This window comes from Macrobrachium nipponense, chromosome 33, assembly GCF_015104395.2.
Source record: "Macrobrachium nipponense isolate FS-2020 chromosome 33, ASM1510439v2, whole genome shotgun sequence".
In the NCBI taxonomy this organism is placed as follows: domain Eukaryota; kingdom Metazoa; phylum Arthropoda; class Malacostraca; order Decapoda; family Palaemonidae; genus Macrobrachium; species Macrobrachium nipponense.
The window spans coordinates 50,094,025-50,109,056 of record NC_087219.1 but is presented as its reverse complement, the minus strand read 5'-3'; the positions used below and the strand labels follow the sequence as shown (position 1 = coordinate 50,109,056).

At 48.8% G+C, this 15,032-nt stretch overlaps 1 protein-coding gene across 5 annotated transcripts in view; it reads left to right on the top strand.

The window, feature by feature from the left end:
- LOC135203166 (5'-3' exonuclease PLD3-like) overlaps positions 1-15,032 on the top strand; it is a 70,291-nt gene that overhangs the window by 46,063 nt on the left and 9,196 nt on the right. The window lies entirely within an intron of this gene.

The window sequence follows — 15,032 nt, the reverse complement described above, 5'->3', positions numbered from 1 at the left end:
TCCAGGCTTACGCTATTCGTCAGTAACCGCCCGCCCTCTCTCCAGGAGTGGATCGTAGTACGAGGCGCTCTTCAAAGGACAGGCGCTCTCCTGCGGACATCGTTTCTCCGTCGGACAAGGGGCATGCTTCCCGTAGACGAGCCTCTCCTGACAGGCGCTCGTCTCGAGACAGGATCTCTCCCGCTGGCAGACGCCAGGAGCCTGGTAGGCGTTTTTCTCATGGTAGCCGCTCTCCTTCAGGCTTTCGCTCTCCTGTGACCAGACGCCCTTTGGTAGACAGGCGCTCTTCTCCTGTCAGCCGCCCTTCGCTTAGCAGGCACCAAGAGCCTGGTAGGTGCTCTTCTCCTTCAAGGCGCTCTCGATATTTTCGCTCTCCTCGAGTTAGGCGCCGGGAATCTGTCAGACGCTTCTCGCCTGGTAGGCGCTCATCGCCAGAGATTCGCTCTCCTCGCAGCAGGCGCCAAGAGCCTGATAATCGCTTCCCGCATGAGGCAGGCGCTCTTCGCCAGGCAGCCGCTCTCCTTTAGACAGGCGCCAGGAGCCTGATAGACGCTTTTCGCCTAATAGGCGCTCTTCGCCTAATAGGCGCTCTTCGCCTGATAGGCGCTCTTCGCCAGATTTTCGCCCTGCGTTAGTAGGCGCCAAGAGCCTAGGAATGCGCCCTCATCCTGACAAGAAGGAGTTTTCAGGCAGAAGCTCAACGGAAGTTATAACTTCCCGGTTAGAAGTCAGAGTTCTTCCAGACGTTCTTCCAAGGATGGACTCTCGGCTGAGGACAAGACAGCCTCATCGTAAGGATCGTGAAGGATCTTCGGCGGAAGAAGAACAGGATCCCTCGGAAGAAAGAAATTCCTAAAGATTCCTCCGTTTCTTCATACAAGCGGTTGACGGACCTGTTGCTTCAGGAATTTGGAGACGCCCTTTCTCCTGTCGCCCCGCCCTCGCCTCTTTCGTTATTTTCGACTTCGAAAACTTCGAAGGTTTCATCCTGTGTCAGGATGAAGCCTGCAATCTCTATGAAGAAGGCGCTTAGAGGTTTTGGTGAGTGGCTTCTTTCGAAGGAAGAGAAAGGGAAGACGGTGTTCTCTTTCCCTTGCCCTCCTTCTAAGCTTACTGGGAAACTAGGATTCTGGTATGAATCGGGAGAACCCTTGGGCCTCGTTCTTCCATCCTCGGCAGACTCGGACTTCTCTTCACTGGTGGATTCCTCTCGACGCTCTGCCTCATGTCTGCTAAGACGACATGGGGGATGAATGAGCTTGACCACCTGTGAAGGGAATTTTCCGAGTCCTGGAGGTGTTTAACTTCCTAGACTGGTCTTTGGGCGTTTTGGCCAAGAAGACGCAGACCCCGGATTCCATTTCTCCTGAGGATCTTATCAGTGTTCTCACGTGTATGGACAAGGCAGTGAGGGATGGATCGAGTGAAGTAGCTTCACTTTTCGGAGCGGGAGTGATCAAGAAGAGATCTGTGTACTGTTCGTTCCTGACGAAATCAGTATCGCATGCTCAGAGAGCCTCTCTCCTGTATTCTCAGCTCTCTCCTCAACTCTTCCCTAAGAAGATCGTTCAGGATGTTTCCTGTGCCCTTTCAGCTAAGGCTACACAGGACATGCTAGCCCAGTCTACCAGGAAGCCTCACTCTTCTTTCCAAGCTAAAACCAAGAGAGAGACTCCAGTTAGGCAGGAGCCCTTTCGAGGAGTCCCTCCTGCCAGAGCTTCTTCCTCTAGAGGATCTAGACCCACTAAACGAGGGAAGACCTTCTCTAGATCCAGAGGGAAGAAGTGGGATTCAAGTCCTCCAGACATCAGTGGGTGCCAGACTTCTGAAGTTTGCCGACGTCTGGGCCCAGAAAAGGGCGGACAACTGGTCACTCTCGATTGTCCGCAAAGGCTACCTCATTCCCTTCTTATCAAGACCTCCGTTGACGACGACTCCGAGGGAGTTGGTAGCCAAGTACAAGGACCCCATCATGAATCAAGCCCTCTCTCTAGCAGTAGATCTTATGCTGGAGAAGGAGGCGATAGAACTAGTGAAAGATCCTCATTCTGCGGGTTTTTACAACAGACTGTTCCTAGTTCCCAAGAGCTCAGGAGGATGGAGACCGGTTCTGGATGTAAGCGCCCTGAATGTCTTCGTAGAAAAAAGGAAGTTCGCCATGGAGACAACTTCTTCAGTGTTGGCGCTCTTCGTCCAGGGGACTGGATGGTGTCCTAGATCTTCAGGACGCTTACTTCCATGTGCCTATCCATCCTTCTTCACGGAAGTTTCTAAGATTCATGATGGGAGGGAAGATCTTCCAATTCAGGGCCTTGTGCTTCGGCCTTTCGACAGCCCCTCAAGTTTTCACGGGTTTAATGAAGAATGTAGCGCAGTGGCTACATTTGGAGGGAGTGAGCTGTCTCTCTATCTAGACGATTGGCTGATCAGAGCAAGCTCACAAGAAAGATGTCTGGAGGACCTACAAAAGACACTGACTTTAGCAAGTTCGTTGGGGCTTCTGGTGAACTTCCAGAAGTCACAATTAATCCCAGTCAAGAGCTGATATATCTGGGGATTCGGATGTTTCTCCGGATTTTCGGGCATATCCGTCACCAGAGAGGATTGCTCGTTGCCAAGAGAAACTAACGACCTTCCTAGAGAAAGATGCATGCACAGCGAGGGAGTGGATGAGTCTGTTGGGGACACTTTTCCTCGCTGGAGCAATTCGTTTCTCTAGGAAGGTTGCATCTCAGACCTCTCCAATTCTTCCTTTACCGGAACTGGAGGTGTCTCTCTCTAGACCTGGAATTCTCCTTCAGGATATCAAAAGGAATCAAGAAGGACCTTCTGTGGTGGACAGATCCTCTCTGATTTGCAGAAGGTCTGTCTCTGTACATGCCAAACCCGAACCAAGTATTGTTTTCCGACGCGTCGGAGACGGGTTGGGGTGCGACCCTAGGGTCAAGAGAAGTGTCAGGCACCTGGGAGGGGGAACAGGTGTCCTGGCACATCAACAACAAAGAGTTAATGGCAGTGTGGTTGGCGTTTAGAAGCCTTCGAGCCCCACGTCCGAAATGCTATAGTTCAGGTCAACTCGGACAACACCACAGCCTTGGCTACATAAGAAAGCAGGGGGGGACACACTCTTTCTCCCTGTACGAAACAGCGAAGGACTTGCTGTTGTGGTCTCAGGCAAGGAAGATCGTTCTCCTCACCAGGTTCGTACAGGGAGAAAGGAATGTCAGAGCCGATCTCCTGAGCAGGAGGAATCAAGTGCTCCCCTCGGAGTGGACTCTGCACTCAGAAGTTTGCCAGGACCTGTGGAGGTTATGGGGCAGACCTCATATCGACCTTTTTGCGACAGCAAAGAACAAGAGAATAGACCTCTACTGCTCCCCGATCTCGGACCCAGGAGCAGTGTCAGTCGATGCTTTCCTTCTAGACTGGAGAGGTCTGGACGTCTATGCTTTTCCTCCATTCAAGATTCTGAGTCAAACACTCAGAAAGTTTGCGGCCTCGGAAGTGACAAGGATGACGCTGGTAGCTCCATTCTGGCCGGCCCAAGATTGGTTCACAGAGGTACTGGAATGGCTAGTGGACTTTCCAAGAGCTCTTCCACAAAGAGTAGATCTGCTCAGACAACCCCACTTCGACAGGTATCACAGAAACCTCCCCGCTCTCAATCTGACTGGCTTTCGACTGTCAAAAGTCTTGTCAGAGCGAAGGGGTTTTCAGCTAAGGCAGCGAAGGCTATCGCATCAGCTAGAAGGCCCTCTACCCTTAGTGTCTACCAGTCGAAGTGGGACGTCTTTCGCCGTTGGTGCAGAAACCAGAAGCTTTCCTCTTCCAGTACCTCTGTGACCCAAATCGCAGATTTCCTGTTTTTCTCAGGGAAAATGCGGTCTTGCAGTTTCGAACCATCAAAGGATATCGGAGCATGTTAGCAGCTGTGTTTAGGCACAGGAATTTAGATATCTCCAACAACAAAGATCTACATGATCTGCCAAGATCTTTTGAAACTTGCAAGAAACCCTCGTCTCAAATTCCGAGCTGGAACCTGGATGTGGTTCTTCGTTTCCTGAGGTCCTCGAAGTTCGAACCTCCCCAGTCATCTTCTTTTCAACGATCTTACGAAGAAGGCTCTGTTTCTTTTGGCTTTAGCATCTGCCAAAAGAGTTAGTGAGCTTCATGCTCTAGAAGGAAGGGTAGGTTTCAAAGGAGATTCCGTGATTTGTTCCTTCCTTCCTTCTTTTCTAGCTAAGAACGAGAACCCCTCAAATCCTTGGCCAAGGAGTTTTGAGGTTCCAGGCTTAGCTCCCCTGGTAGGGGAAGAGCCAGAAAGAACTCTTTGCCCTGTGAGGACTTTAAGATACTACCTCCAGCGGAAGAAGTCTCTTAAGGCATTAAGGACAGACTTTGGTGCTCTGTTAAGGATCCCAGTAGACCATTGTCTAAAATGCTTTGTCCTTCTTTATTAGAAGCCTCGTGAAGGAAGCACATTTGGCTTGCGGTGAGGATCACTTCAAGCTTTTTGAAAGTCAAGGCTCACGAGGTAAGAGCCAGCCATTGCGACGTCCTTGGGGCTTTCAACAAGAATATGTCACTCCAGAATCTGATGAAAGCAACATTCTGGAGATGCAATTCAGTATTCGCGAACCACTACCTTAGAGACGTCAAGATTACTTACGAGAAGTGCTTCGCGTTAGGCCCGTATGTATCGGCGGATTCGGTGCTGGGGCAGGGAGCTGAAGCATATCCTTTGTAAATTTTTTCCCCTATTGTTTGTGTTGTGTTTTTATGGTTGTTTGAAAGAGGATGCGGGTAGGCATCTCTTTCTATTCGTATTGCTAACATTTAGAATGGTTAGGTGATCTGTTTTGTGCTAGAGCTCCCTGCATTGGTAGTGGTCAGGCTCTGTCATTTAAGAGGGCGAATCCCCATTGACATGATCCGACTTGGATTCTACTGAGTAAGTGGATATCAAATCCCTTCGGTAGACCCAAAGAGTCTTTTTCACAGCTGTAGGTCACGCCCTCGCTGTAGCTCTTCAGGCTTTGCAGACTAATAGACAGTAACTATGAAGTCTTCAGCCTTATCAGGTAAGAACCAAGGTTTGTTAGTATCCTACAACAGATGTTGTTTCCCCTTTTTCCTTGTTACCTCTGTCTTTTTCCCTCCACCAAGGGTGTCAATCAGCTAAGTATATATCTGACAGGAAAGTTCATGTACAAAAATGATATTGTTATTTTACAATAAAGTTGTTCCGATACGTAATACAAACCATCGGTCCTTTAACAATAGGAAGTAGCTAGCGGCAGCTGGAACGGTCGTAAGCTTCGAACAAGGGGAGAACGGTAGTTAACTGCTTGTCCGACAGTCGCGCGCCGCGCGACTGGGAGGTAAACAAATCACTTTTGCTTTCGGCCGCGGGTGTGAAGGACGTGTTCGTCATCGCTCTCTGCCCGCTTCATCGTCGTATGCTTTGTTTATATTGTGTTTTCTACTAATGGTTTGTTTGACTTTAAAATGAAACTGTAAGTACACTGTTTTCATTTTCATTACTTAATTATGAACCAACATGGAGTTATCGCCGTAGATGCGGCGATTTCCTCTCTTTTCATGAATTGAACCCTTGAATTATGTCTCGGTGCCGAGGGCGGGCGCGCTCGCGCCGAGTCATGTATTTTGGGCGAAAGTGTGTAATTGAAAAATGTAAGTACTCTTTTCATTATATTTTTGCCCTGTGCGTTCGTTACCGAGTGTGTGATTGCGCTCGGCACGAGCCTTTTAATTTTGTATAATAGAATGCAATGAAAGTGGATTCGCAATTGCAATATTCTTTTCATTTTCATTTATTTATTTGCATGGAATTTAATTTGGATCAATTTTCGTTCTTACCCGGGAATTGATCCTTACGATTTTTTTTATGTGAAAATGAAATTGCAAGTGCAGTATTCTTTTCATTTTCAGATAATTTTATGGATAGCATTAATATTATGGATCAAGTTTCCGTTCTTACCCGGAATTGATCTTTCCCCTTTAAGTTCTATGAAGTGAATCGCAAGGGCAGTATTCTGTTTTCATTTTCATATTACTTTTCACTGCTGTGCGGGGTAGGGGAAGCGAAGGTCTGCCAGGAGGTCGTCGGAAAGCTCTCCCGCGACTCCCTTGGTATCCGATTCTTCGTCTTCCTTCCTGCCCCCCGCTCAGCTTCTTCGTTGTATTTTGTATTTGGGGTCTTCCTTGCGTTCGGGGTGGGGCATGTCTTCCCCCGTGCGTGAGGGAACCCCTCTTACTAATCTATCTATATTACCGCAGGTGTACATCTGTGGGAGACGACCTTGGACAGGTATGGACCACCGCGGAGGCAGGGCGTGCCTAGCATCCACGGCTGCTGCAGCGTCTAGCGAGGTCTGGGGCGGTCTCCACTACTACCACGGACGCTTATGCTGCTCCCCCCCTCCTGGTCTACACTCCCCATGCTGTGTCGATGACGCTGTCTGCCGCTACTAGGGCCGCAGCCGTACCGAGGTGGGGTTGCCGCCGCCGCCTGTTTTCTTCGTGTTGCCTGCCCCAGACTTCCGCTGTTCCAGCAGCTCGCCCCTGGACCGGCCGCCAGGACCCAGGTTCCGCTGGCTGCCGATGATTCTACGAGGCGATCGCTGGGCCTGCCGTACCTGCCGCTGATGTGATTCCCGCGTTGGCTTGGCTGTCCCTTCTGGTCTACCGCTGCCGCTGTTCCTGCCGCTCCTGAGCTGGTTGCTGTTCCTGTCGCTCCTGGTTCCTGTGCCTGTCCATGCTGGTCCTGCCCACGGTGTGTCTTCCCCAGTCCCAGGTCCTTCCGGACAGGTGCAGTCGGGCCGTGTTGCTTCGGCAATAGCCCCGGCTCCGGCCTGGATGGAGGACCTGACGACTGTCCTGCGTGAGCTGACGAGGAAGAGGAGAAGAGGAAGCTGTCATCTTCGTCTTCATCGTCTGCTGCTGCCTCTTCCCCTTCGACTTCTAAGGCCCATAAGCCGAAGAAGAAGAAGGCTGCCTTCCCCCCCTAAGAAGTCTCCTTCGGGAACTTCTAAGGGCCCGTCCCACCCCGGTGGGGAGGGGACGGGGGGTCTTCGCTGGTCCTCCTGCTCCTTCGGGAGCGGGGCCCGTCTCCCCTTCCGTAAGGAAGAGATAGACGGGGACCAGAGGAGTATCAGTTAGCTCTGGTACTTCCTCGCCTGGTGCTAGCGGCGATGCCGCTACGCCAGGTTCCGGCTCGGTCTCTCGTTTGCAAGAGATCCCGAGTGTACGTTCTCCCTCGGGAGACCGTGCAGCCAAGTTTCGGCGCCAGAGTTCGCTCGGCGCCGGGCCGCGGCACGGAGCAGAAGGCTGGTGAGAGACGCTCAGGTAACTCTTGCCAGGCCAGCGGCCGCTCTTGCAGCGACCAGCTGGTAACCCGGGTTTTTCCCCCCCCCCCCTAAGAAGGCTCCTTCGGGACCTTCTAAGGGCCCGTCTCGCTCCGGCGATTCGGGGAGCTCTTCTGCTGGTCCTCCTGCTCCCTCGGGAACAGGGCCCGTCTTTTCTTCTACCAAGGAGAAGAAGACGGGGACCAGAGGAGTACCAGCTTCGGCTGGCACTTCCTCGCCTGGTTCTAGCGGTTCTGCCGCTAAACCAGGATCCGCCTCGGCTTCTCGTTAGCGAGAAGTACCGAGTGGACGGTCTCCCGCGGGAGAGACCGTCCAGCCAAAGTCTTGACACTCGAGCTCGCTCGCCGCCAAGACCGAAGCGCGGAGCAGAAGACTGGCGAGTGTCGTGCAGACGACTCTCGCTAGGCCAGTGGACGCTCTCGCAGCGACCAGCTGGCTGCTCGGGTTGACGTGACGGTCGCTGACCAGCCACGGGTTGAGGCGAGGAAGGGGTCCCCGCGGTCGTCGGTACCAGCCACGGCTGGTACCAGCGGCTAGACGCGCCGAGAGGACGCTCGCCGGTCTCACCGCGTCAACGAGCCTAGCAGGTCACCTGACGCCGCTCCCATCGGGACCGGGCTGGAGACGGTTAACCAGCAACAGCTCGCCTGAACGCTAGAGATCAGCGTCGACGTCTCACCGAGCCTCTCGCCCCAGGCGAGCGGCAAGGCTAGGCCTGCTGCTCGATCGCCACTGCGGGTGGATGATCAGCAGCAGCCCTCCAAGCACGCTGGTCCTGCCAGCGAGCTAGGGGGGAGCGTCAGGTCTGCCTCTCCTGTACCTTCAACCTCCTCGGGCTACACCGGGAGGAGCGAGGTACCTATGAGTGATCGCGAGAGGTGCGCCGCTCGCGATCCCGCTATGACGCCATATGGACCAGGCACGGTTCTAGGACCGACCAGGACATACGCGCAAGTAGCTGGAGGCGACTGTCAGGGGTCTGCCGCTGTTCCTCCTTCTGAAGGAGGAGTATCTCGGGATCTGTTCTTGTTGGAGGGACGGACGGTCCTACTCCGCAAAGACACGGTTACTCCGAGATACAGAGGAATTTGCAGAAGTCATTAAGCTGATTCGTCAGCATAATGACCTTGCGGAAGGATTGCCGCTCCCACCAGCAGAGCCCACGTCTCTGCTCGAGTCGTTTTGGGGCCCGAGAGGGAACCCAAACCGACGGTGGGTCTGCCACGATCGGAACTTGCCGATTCTGTCTCGAACCAGAGTCTCTCGTCTCCGGACAAGAAGGCTCTCTCAGTTCTGGCCGGTCGATCAAGCTACTTCCACCTCCTCTACTGCGACAGCGGCGTTTCTACGTGTCTTCGGACACCGTATTTGAATACTCCTTCGGTCCTCCTGAGAGGTTTCGACCTCGACGAGGACTGGAATGAGTCGGAGGACGGTATCGGCTCTCTCCTGTCAGGTGTCGATCAGCCCCACCCAGACGACGTTCACAGTGGCGGCAGACCCTTACCTACAGTGAGAGTTCGTAACCCTCCGCGGGAAAACGTTTTCTCCTGACGATACGTTTTCCCAGACTGAGAGGCCATCGCCGCAAGGCGATGGCTGTTCCTACTCTTCTCCAACTGCTAGTTCCACTGGGAAGCGAACGAGTATCCAATTCCTCCCCCATTCCCTCTCTCCTTACGGTTACGAGGGAAAGGGGAGGGATCCTACAGAGATTTCTCTGTAGGATCCCACGTTCGGGACTGCGCTACCGGGGGGACCTTCGGGTCCTACCTGACGTAAGCCCCGGTCGTTGAGGAGGAATCCTGCCCCATTCTCGATTTCTACGGGAATCGAGAGGACCACCAGCCGATATCGTTTGACGAATTCGGTGGGGGTTTCGCAGACTGCTTAGAATTCTACGGAATTTCTAACGCATTCAGTATTCGAGTTTTACGATCTCTAAACACTTACGCGAGACCACGGTCCAAAGTGAGCGAGACGAGAATCCCCGATATACACGATAATCGGGAACCTCGCCTATGCTCGAATTCCCCTGGAATTTCTAGCATTGGGAAGAAGACTGCTGCTGAAGAAACTATCTCACAGTAGGCGACCAACCTGGACTAGAGAAGATCGGACGGGAATATCCAGTTTGGCTTGAACTATCGTCTTAGTATTCTGTTCACCATTGAAGCTTTCCTTCGAGGAAGACTTCTCCTTCACTCTCTTTGATAGAGATCGAAGGTGGTCGATCTCCAATCCTTATTTTGTTTTCTTGAAGGAAAGAATTTAGGATGGAGATCGTTGTTCAGAATCCTACAAATATACTACGTATATTAACCTCGCGACATGATTCTACTAAGCAGTTGAATTGTCCGAGGGGTAGGCGCATATCCTAGTTAATCTACAGATTGCGACTTATAAGAAGTATTCTAATTGAACTGCAACTCGGGGTTGCCTGCAACCTCCCAGGAGTTTTCAGTTTCAATTTTATATACTTATGGTTTTGTCACGACAACACCATTTCAACTTTTATATTTACCGAAATTCGTTTCGCCTAAATATAATTGCTCGAGCATATCTTTATGCTCGGTAGTTCTAGCCGAACGCATTCCTTCGTGGAATAATGGATTACCTGGCAACTCAGGATGACGAGTCAGCGAGAGCTCAGGCTCAACTACTGCGTATTGAACTGCCTGATAGCAGCTCAGTATCAGCTGGGCCTCCGATATGCACGGTCATGTATGTCTCTCTCTGCCCTGCTTTGATTGACTACCGAACCGTATCTCTGCCCAACAATCATGGACTTAGGTCTCTGATTAACGGGGATTCTCGCAATAATGAAGGACCATCTACTGCTGTGACGCTAGATTCCATCGCCTTCGACATTGCGAGAATTTTCAACAGAGATATCTCTTGGACTCTTTCATCTTTCTGTTTACCGCACGGTAACAGAAGTCTGTACAAGTCTCCCGCTGCATCGCACTGCGATAATGCGAATGATTTTGCAGACATCTGAGTTTGTCTTCAAAATATCTCTTATTCGTAGGTGTACAATTGTTCATTGTTCAACCGAATTACGAGATGTGTCAGAAGACATCGCCTACTCTCCGACCTGACAGCTCTACTTCCAAATGTTCAGCCCATGAGAAGCAGTTCTTCAGGCGGCTTTCCCCTGTGTTTTCATTACTGAAGAACGCCCCGCTTTCATTGCAACTACGACTTCTCACCGGACAGCAATGAAATAGCGGTTAGCGTTTTCAGTCATTTGTAAGCACAGGTTATGAATCTTGAGAATCCTTCTCTCGATTCATCTGTGAAGACGTAGGTTGCATTCAATATCTACCTTCGTCTTCAACGGTACATAGTGTTGTTTCTCCTTAGCTGAGATTCAACAACCATGAGATGTTTTACCTTCAGGGACCTCGGTCTCTAGAAGGCAATTGACTTTCGCCTGTTGGGCACATGCCTTAAGAGAATCATCACCTCGCTGTCCGGCATCGGTGACAAACAAATACATTATTTGTTTGGTCTCTCGGCATAACCCTTTAAAGGCGAAGGTCACGTGACTTACTCGGATGCTTTGACAACTTGCCTCCTACCGAACGCAGTCAGTCGGCAGCTGTCAGAGCGGCCGAGTCAGTTACGAATTACGCTGTTGACTTAGTTCGGTTGTTACAGAGCAATCATTACTTCGTTTTAATAGCTTGTCACAGTACCCATACCATTGACACCCACCATGGAGTGTCGGTGTCCTATCCACTACCGAGAACTTCGCTGCATGGGGATAGGAGGATGCGAGAGACTTCGTGGCAAACGGACAGACCAGTATGGGTACTGGACATCACCGAAGTAGAGAAGAAGGATAGGTCATGCGACTATTTCCTTCTTTTCCTCTGAGGAACTGCATGACTTCTCCTGCGAAGTCAAGCATCCAGGGGATGGGGATCCGTGACGCTCGATTTCGTACCGAACTTCGTAGCGAAGACTCAGAACCCTTCGGTCCCTGACGATTGGTTCGAGTCGTTCACAATCCCCTCCCTAATGGACTTCACCGCCTTCGATGCGAAGGAGATGCTGCCTTGTCCGCAAGAACTTCTCCGTGGCGCAGGTACTGAAGGCAGGGGTCTGGTCAACCAGACCACATACCCTTCCTTCTACCTTCGGGATATTGCCCACAGGTCCTTGGATCTTTTTCCTTGGGACCCGTGGTGGCTGCTCAACACGTTGTGTAGCGAACCCAGACCCTCGCAGGCTGAACAGCATCGAGTCCTGGTGTGACCATAAGAATGGATGAGTGAATGAGAGTGTGACTGGCTCCTCTTCCCATCTTTTTTTTTCTTCCCCTCTACCTGTGGTTAGATGGACATGGTCGTCACCCTGCTGGATAAGGACAAGATGCAGGTGAGCTACTCAACAGAGCCCCATCCTATCCCTTTCACTAGGGATAGGAGCGTATATCCACCACTTCCTCCAACAAGGGGGAGGAAGTGGATGCCAGCTTGAGACAACCCATACTTTATGTTGCTTCTTGCAAACAGGAACAAGTTCTTGCTTGCTGGTACGAAGAGATACGCTTGCCTCTCTCTTAGTACTCGGCCCAGAGGTCTGACCATTGATCCTGCGGTGCACACCCCGATCAATCGGACAGAGGCTTGGATCCCTCCCTCGCTCTTACGACCAGGGAGGCATTCCAAGGATGGACGAACACCAGTCTGTTCATCAAAAGACTCAGATTCCTCCCACCAAGAAGTGAGTCTTCCTATTGTTAAAGGACCGATGGTTTGTATTACGTATCGGAACAAATGACAATTTGTCGAAAATTGCATTTTTCCTAACTATACAAACCTGAGGTCCTTTACATATAGTCCCTCCTCATGCCACCCCTCACTCTGCGTATTTTGCATGGGCCAAAAGCAAAAGTGATTTGTTTACCTCCCAGTCGCGCGGCGCGCGACTGTCGGACAAGCAGTTAACTACCGTTCTCCCCTTGTTCGAAGCTTACGACCGTTCCAGCTGCCGCTAGCTACTTCCTATTGTTAAAGGACCTCAGGTTTGTATAGTTAGGAAAAATGCAATTTTCGACAAATTGTCATTTTTGTACATACTTACCTGGCAGATATATACGATTGATGGCCCTCCCAGCCTCCCCTCAGGAGACAGGTGGAAGAAAAATTATGACTGGAAAGGGGGATTGGTTCATACACCTGCCACCCAGCGGCGGGTGGGGTAGATCACCTGACCTACCTGTCGCATTTGCCGCGAGTTTTGAATTCTGTCGTGACGTCAGAGACGTAAGCTAAGTATATATCTGCCAGGTAAGTATGTACAAAACTTTATTGTAAAATAACAATATCATTTTTAATTTTTTTTAAGCTTCAACACTACAAATAGATTACAAAGCAAAACATACTACCCACAATTTGTCTTAAAGATGGATCTCTGTCTAGTCATAATAGTAATTATAAGGAAAATACATCATCATCATCTGTTAAGACCCTAGAGATGCAAGTTGTATTTATGAACAAAGGTTTAAAAACAAACCCAGTGCTTTAACATGGCCCATCTTTGCAATACACGCTAATCCTTCGAGTCATTTTATTTGTAGAGGACAAAAGAATCAAATGGCTGAGCTAGGTTGACACATGCTTATGGTTCCACAAGTCCTTGGTATTTTATCAAATCATATTTCATGTACCAACTAGTAAACATGTCTAGTGATTCCCAGACTTACAAACATGAGACTAACAGTGTGTCTTTATCAATTTTCATGTATTTAATCTTGTTTTCCTTGCAATTGATATGAAATTACAGGGATTTTGACGAAGGAAAAATCTATTTCTGGGGAGAGACCTGTGTCGCCCGGTGAAAAGATCCTTCTAGCCTCTTTTCCTTGCACTTGTGATGTAATTAATTATAGTAGTACTATACTAAGATTTTCATTGTGAACAGCATGGGCAATTTATTTAAGTGTACCAGAAATAGTTTCTGAAATTCTGAAGTATTCTCTTTGATTTCTAACTTACTGATGATTTTAGTTTTGTTACTGTGCAAAGTTTGATGTTTAATAACTAGCATGTTCTTTGGACTAGATAATGATATGGTTTTAATTGTCAAAATTGTTTTCTTTAACTGCCACTGTAGACAATTTCATTCAGTGTTTTATTTCTATTTATTTGTAAAGTAACAATTTCTTAGTTACTGTATAATAGTAAATTTTTTCCTTGCTCATCATCCTTGCAAATTTTTGTCATGCTTTCCTTATAATTATCTCTGTATGCATATTGAAAAGTGTATAGAGTGTATTCTTGTCTGAGAATATGTAAATACTTATTCCTCTTTATTTTGTAATTTTTTCACAAAAGTTTTGTATCCTCCCGTGAGTTGGTTTTATAAGCTCTTAACTAGCTCATAGTGGTATTACCACTATGTATTAAAAAATTTAGTATACAGCCATCCCTTGATGATTTGCACTTTGCTTATCTGCACTACATCCTTGACTACCCCTTTCTTATTGCAACCTTGCTTATTACTTAGTAAAGTAAATTGAGAGTGAAAATAAGTCTCATATCTGTAGATGGATGTGTGGAGTGAAGACCAAATTGTGTAGAAGGGGTTGTGAAAAATACCTCTGCTTAGCCAGGCAAACTAGCTGAGCATTGCACATACACTTATTAGCTAACTGAGGATGCAGTGTGTGAGTTGGCATTTGGAAGAGGAGGGTGAAGAAGGAAAAATTAGGAGTTAGGAAACTGGCGTACTGAATCAGCCTAGCCTCAGTTTCTTGGTGTGTTCTCCAAGTGTGGTCACTAACTTTTGCTGTACAGTGTGTGACCAGTTGCACGCTGGAAGCTCTTGCTTTCATTGATGTTTCCTATGGTCTGCTGAGGATTATGTTTTTGGTGACTGTTTGTGTGTCTTAAGTGGAAGAAAATTGTGTTGCTCTTGCCCATGAAGTTGGAGATTCTTGACCATGTTGATCTGGGTGGATTATGCCAAGTGTGTCCCAAAATGGCCTTGCCGGAGATTATGCACCTCGCAGAAAGGCTGAGGTCTCATGTACAAGAAGTTGGAACCAAACAAATATCTTGTTATTGTCGTATGTGGCTAATGATATAGTAACAGTAAGCTGTATGTCCTTTACATAGAAAAAAAGAACAATTCGTAAAACAAGTAAGGAAGCTTAGCAAATGTGTAGTGTGTAGCATCACACAGGTGTACTATTGTTCAACATTAATGGTAATCTGGTCAATGTATTTACATTTTCATATATTTATTCAAGCACAGGTAGTCTCTACATATAAACTTTCAGCTTTTAAGTTTGTTCAAGATGTGGCAAATATAAACTTTATTTCTTGTACCATATTTCATTGCCAAAAATTGTAGCTATCACAGTTGTAATCTGTTCCATTTGGAGTTAAGTGGTCTTTGACACATCCTTGCTTAGGAGCTCCCTTGTTGCTGACAGGCCCTTTTCATCTTGTACATAGCTCAGCATGCTTCCCATCTAACTTGCTATTCAGGCTTTGTTAAACTATGTAATCGATTTGTGATGAAATGTAATTATTTGTAACGTTTTCATTTCTTTTCATAAAAACCTCATACTTGACTTAATTGCCCTTCTAGAACCTACCACAAGAGCTTTTTCACAGTTAGATCATA